The sequence below is a fragment of the Morone saxatilis genome, unplaced genomic scaffold (genome assembly GCF_004916995.1).
Source record: "Morone saxatilis isolate NCDOM2014 unplaced genomic scaffold, NCSU_SB_2.0 Contig21, whole genome shotgun sequence".
Taxonomy (NCBI): Eukaryota; Metazoa; Chordata; class Actinopteri; family Moronidae; genus Morone; species Morone saxatilis.
In genome coordinates, this window is record NW_023339774.1 from 14,867,951 (window position 1) to 14,873,701 (window position 5,751).

The following is a 5,751-nucleotide window of genomic DNA, read 5'->3' on the forward strand; positions in this document are numbered from 1 at the left end:
CAGTGGTGGAAAGTAAGTGCATTTACTCAACTACTGTCCTTAAGAGCAATGTTTAGGCACTTTTACTTACAGTATTTCTACTTTTACTGCAGCAAAAGATATGATACTTCTTCCACCGCTGCGAATACTAAAATACATTATTCTGAAATGTCCCATTCTGCGTTATGAGCACTTAAACCCCAGGTGCTCTGCTTCTGTACTTTTACTCCAGTACATTTTTTAAATGCCTGACTTTGTGTGATTTTTTTCTATTTTTTTTTTTTTTTACGGTAACAGGGTACTTTCAACCTGCACGTAATTTAAAGATGAGTGCCTACTACTTCCACCCACCACGCCTCCCCCGCACCCTGCACCCTCCCGGCACCCCTGCACCCTCCCTGTCTGTTGATATCACAGCCCGGAGAGGTTTGAATCAGTCGGCCGCCAATGCTGAGCCGAGCCGAGGGCGAGCTGAGAGAGAGAGAGAGGAGAGAGAGAGAAGAGAGAGAGAGAGAGAGAGAGAGAGAGAGAAGACAGACAGACAGACACACACACCAAACTTTGTCACGCTTGCTGCTGCACCGACGCTCATCTCCGTAACACACCGGGACACAGAGGAAAACTTCCCCCCACGGTGAGTACTGCCACATGTCTTCAGTGGGGGGGTTGAACTGTTGAAATTACCGTCGGGACCTTTTCTTTTTGTTGTTGTTGTTGTTGTTGTTCTGCTTCAAAACTTCAAACGTTATTTCAGCCCTGTGCCCCCGCTGCTCGTATTCAGGCGTGCTGTCGCGGACTTCAAGCTCAGCTGCACTTGTTGCACTGCAGCCCGGTGAAAACCCCCACTGCGGCACAAAAGAAGGCAAAACACAGCAAATGTATATTAAATATGTTTTTAAGCTCTTCTGCGCTTTGACGGCGCGTAAAACTTATATTACTTTCCCGCGACGTTTCAAAGCCGGACTGCGTCAAAAAAAAAACACAAAAAAACGAAGTAAGATGTTAGCGGGCGACTTGTTGCGCAAAGAGTCCACGCAGTCGCTGTCAACTGTCCTTGAAGCGCAACATAACTGGTGAATATAATATTACGTGTCCACCATCCGTACACACACACACACACACACACGAATCTTTTTAAAGATTAAACTCCCCTTGCACTTTTCAAAATGCCGTTCTGGCACCCAGAGGTCATTCAGGGGTTTCTACCCTTTAGCGTGCATAAATCAAGGGTGCTCTTTCACTGCTGCAAACAAAATACCTTATTATTGACAGCACTGAAGCACATATGCACCTAACCACAGTTTATAGGAAGGCTAGTTGGAGCATCCAGTCTGCCTTCAGATGCCTGCAGCATGCAATGTTCTGTCTAGCTGTGTGTTTGCAGGGCAGCCCGGTGCAGCTGGGGCTCATCAGTGGATGCTCATAAACCTTTCACCTGCATTCGTGTCTAGTCTTCGTCGGTGTGGAGATGCGTGGACTGCAGGGAGTAATAAGAAGTTATGGAGCTGCTTGTTTGTCTCACCATTTGCCCTCTGGCCTCGGCTGACTGAAGTCCTGTGTCTCTCCGTGTGACTCTCTTGGCTCTGTGCTGTATAATTCAAACTACACCATCATCACTGTGTTGCTTCTCTTGACCTTCTTGGACTCCTAAAATCAAGTGCAGACTTTCGAGCTACTGGAGGCGAGGCGGGTGCCTTCGCAAGGCCCGGTTCGTCTGTGCTTTGCTTCTGATTAGAGCTGAAACGGTTACTTCATGAGTTTATAGACAGTAAGTGAATAGGCCCCCATTTTGAGGCAATCTTTCAAATTAAAATGCTAGGTGTTGGATGATTTAAGCTTCTCAAATGTGAATATTTCCCGTTCCTTGTCGTGCATTATAGTAAACTCAATATTTAAGAACTGTCAGTTGCGTTAGTAGACTGAACTAAGGCTGCAGCTAACAATCATTTTCAGAATGTATCAGTCTGCAGTTTGTCTAATTCCAGAGTCTAAACTGAGGACTTACGTTTGAGATCATCTGAGAAGCTGGAACCCTCAAATGTTTGTTCCTGGAAAAATTACTTGAAGGATTAAATTGATTATCAAATACGTTCTGCCTATTTGATTGTTGAATCAACTCTAATCACAACTAATAAACAAATGTTTGATGGTTCCAGCTTCCCAAATGTGAAAAGTTGCTGCTTTTCCTTGCCCTACATTGTAGTAAACAGAATATTTTGGGTTTTAGACTTTGGGTCAGACAAAAGGAGCTATTTGAAGATTTCACCTTGGGCTCCAGGAAATTGTGGTGGCCATTCTTGTCTCTGTTTTTTTTTTTTTTTTTTTTATGGTTTTATAGGCCAAGCAACCACTTGTTAATCAAAGTCCCTGTTCCTGATTAACCTGAATCCTGAACCTATGCAGCGTTTGTCTTTCCCACATGCCCTTAAACGTTTCACAGATGCGCATGGGAAATGCATGAATGAATGAATGCTCTTCACTTAAGAGTAAAGAAACGCCCTCCACATTATATATGGGCTACATTTACATTGCATAAGCACTGTGGAATTTTGGACCATGCCAGCTATTCAGTTTGTCCCTAAATACAGCTGTTGTGTTTTCTAAATCTGTTTTCCACAGCTTCGTTAGTGACATTACCCACCCCTTTCCTCTCCCTCCTCTCCCTCCTCTCCTTCCTCTTCCACCCGGCGTTTCACCAAAATGCATTGGCAGTGACATCCCTTCCCTCGCGGCCTCAATAAGTAATTCTTCTGCCTCATCGAGTTTGATTCCACAGGTCCTTGGCTGGGTCATATCAGGCATGAGGGCAGCCGCCCGGATCTTGTCAATATGATCGGCTGGCTGGCGCTTCGGTGGCAGCCGGGCAAGCCAGAATCATGTCAGCCAGAGCCTCAGGGGGGCCCGGAGAACTAGCCAGAACAGGATATTGCTGTGTGATCATTCACCAGCCGCAGACAAATCATTAAACCAGTGGCTGCGTGTCGCTGAGCGGTTCAGGCATTTTTCTGTATGTCACTCTGACATTCCCTCAGGTTACAGTTTGTGTTTGCGTTGTAAGGTTGTCGTTTGCTTCTTGCAGGTCTTGAATTGGCTGTTGGGAAGAAGGGTAGATACGGTAGATTTATTATTTTGTGAGAACATGGATAGATAGGAGTAAAAATGTAATCAATATATTTTCATCCACTGTACATAGTCTTAGAGAGAAACATTTTTTTTATATAATTACGTGCGTCCATTTAATGCTGACATTTACTTCCCTTACCTGCTTTTATGGGAGGAAACCTTTGCATACATGTAGCTTTCCAAGTTTAGGAAAGCAAATGAGTCTATTTTTAACACCTGTGTCTGATTTGTTTTATTTCTATTAGTGGATAAACTGAGCTATCTTTAAGTTGCTTTGTGTCTTTTTCCCACATTTATTGGAAGCACAGGACTCACATGTGCTAAATGAAATTACACAGAATGCGCTTGCTTGTTAATGATAAGCACGCAAGCCTGTCTTCAGAGTCCTTTAAAAAAAAAAATCAATAATCAATTTAAAATGGGTGGGAAATGAGAATTCAGTCAGGAACTGCGTTGCTGAAAGAGATCTTTGTTTTAAACCTGAACTTTGTGCAGAAATGGCACTTGTTTTGGATGTCAGGGGTTATTTAGTTGGATGCCTTGTTTGGGTTTCAGAACAAGCCGTGGCCGGTTGTCAAATTTCTCTCTTGTAAAAAGTTGGAAATTGGTTCCTACTGGAGCGTATCCAGCGCTGCTTATAGGAGCTCACATTAAGCACACATGCCGCGTTTGTGTGTTACTCTTCAAATCCAAATGCAATTATTCGACCACCTCAAAGGAGACCCCGCTTTAAGAGACGTCACGTTTCTTCACATGCCTTCAGAGAGCGACTGTCAGGTAATTGAATAAACTCCTAATGGATTTGAGGGTGACCATTCATGAGCCTTTTAAAGGCTTTCTTCTCATCCCCTCTGCTGGGTTTGTCTCGTCAGCCAGCTCCTCTGATAGAAAAGGCCGGAGTACCTGCAAATGGTCTGGGCTGTAGCACTCCGCCTCCTGCTGTGGGGGTCACTGTAAAAGGTGCTATGTCTTTGACACAGACCCATACGTCCCCTTATTGTTCCCTCCGGCTCATTAGCAATCTAATTATCAGGAATCTCCCAGCAGTCGAGTCAGCAAATAACACCCCCACATGCTCTGCATACTAAAAGATGAGACATGACGATGGTAGTGACCTTTCGTGTGAACCTTTTTGGATGTCACCGTTTTTTAGGAAACGAGGTAGGCGAATTTGATGTATTACTTGCAGCAGCTTCATTGTTGTGGTCCTGCAGGAGTTAAAGGGTAGAGGTCAGGGGCCAGTCTATGGCGCTCTGATGTTGAGGTGTGCTGTGCTTGGCTCTGTGGAACAGACATCTGGGGCAACCCCCACCTCCTTTTGAAAACGCACACAACACAAACCTCCCCTGCCACACCCAAGTACCCCAACACCCCTCAGGCTGGAATAATTTCCTATTGGCAAACAGAGAAGCATCTGGCTCCATATCAGCAGCAGCCAGTGGCATGTGTAGGCCCTTTTATGTGTGTGCTTGTGTGTTGCTTGCCATGCATAATGCGTTGCCGCATTCCAGAGATGTCTCAACAAAATTGTCTCATGATTGAACGGTGGTTTCAATTCTGTAAACACTGTACGTTAACCCTGGTTTCCTGTTTTTCATCATTTCGCGTGTGAGGTAACAATAAAGGTGAAGAACAGCCCACACCCTGCATGGCTCAGTTGCTCTAATGTTTTTGGCCATCAATAGTTCTAGGATTAACAGCCACAGCAAAACAGTTGTTTGTTTGTTTGAAATTGCACGCAGTAGTTGCATTAATGAAAACTATACAGGAAATCCCAAGATGCTGCACCCTTAGTGATGAGAGATGAGAGTGCAGGAAGCTTACCGATGCATTGCTGCAGTGCTATTGACAGCTTACTTGATGTTTTGAAAAGGCTCCCAGCGCTGTGTTGCTGAGAGCAGGGAGCTGGAAGGGAATGGAGTGGGGAGCTAGCCTACATACAGTACATTCTGTTACTGTGGAGGATACCACTGTGTGACACAGCTGAATGGAGAAGGTGCTCTCTGCCTTTTTGTGCAACTTTCACCTGTAATGAAGCGGTTCGGTGGTTAAATGCTCAGTAGCATTTGTTTATACGTGAGCGTTTTGCATAGGGAAGTTGTTGGCATGACGCAAACTGAATTTGCAGTTATCAGATTTTAATCAGTTTGCCTTTCATCAGCATGCTGTCACTCACTTTGTTTAGTGTTTGCATACTGATCCACTGCCTGAGGATGCAAACAGTCTTCACCGCTACAGTTCTTTGTGCAACACACCTGCAATAAATCTAATCTTCATGAAGCTTGTAATGTTCAGTTTATGTTGAAACTATTTTAGATCGAACTGTCTTTATTATTCTACCCTCAATGATATAAATGGGCTAAAGATCAAAATTGACACACTTCTCAGTATGTTGCTGCATAATTTAACAGCATCACAAACTGCAGCCTCCAAAATAGCCATACAGTTACTTATACACCCCTCTAAACTAGTTTCAGAAGAAACTGAACTTTTTTTATTTGCAGGGCTGTTGCATTAGACTGCCCTAGCCTTGGCTAGGTGTACCTAATAAGCAGGCAACTGAGTGTACATCACCGAGAGCTAAATACAGTGCTGAGAGAGGGCAGCAGCTGGACCTGCAGTCCCCATTCATTCCTTAAAGGAGAGAGG

The 5,751-nt window shown here is 44.4% G+C and overlaps 1 protein-coding gene across 2 annotated transcripts in view; it reads left to right on the forward strand.

Annotated features, from left to right (window-relative positions):
- Positions 1-444: 444 nt before the first annotated feature.
- sema4d (sema domain, immunoglobulin domain (Ig), transmembrane domain (TM) and short cytoplasmic domain, (semaphorin) 4D) overlaps positions 445-5,751 on the forward strand; it is a 38,594-nt gene continuing 33,287 nt past the window's right edge. The window contains exon 1 of one of the 2 annotated variants that reach the window (XM_035667731.1): positions 445-613. The gene's annotated coding sequence lies outside the window, so the exon portion shown is untranslated. The remainder of the gene's footprint in view (positions 614-5,751) is intronic. The other variant, XM_035667732.1, reaches the window with a different exon arrangement.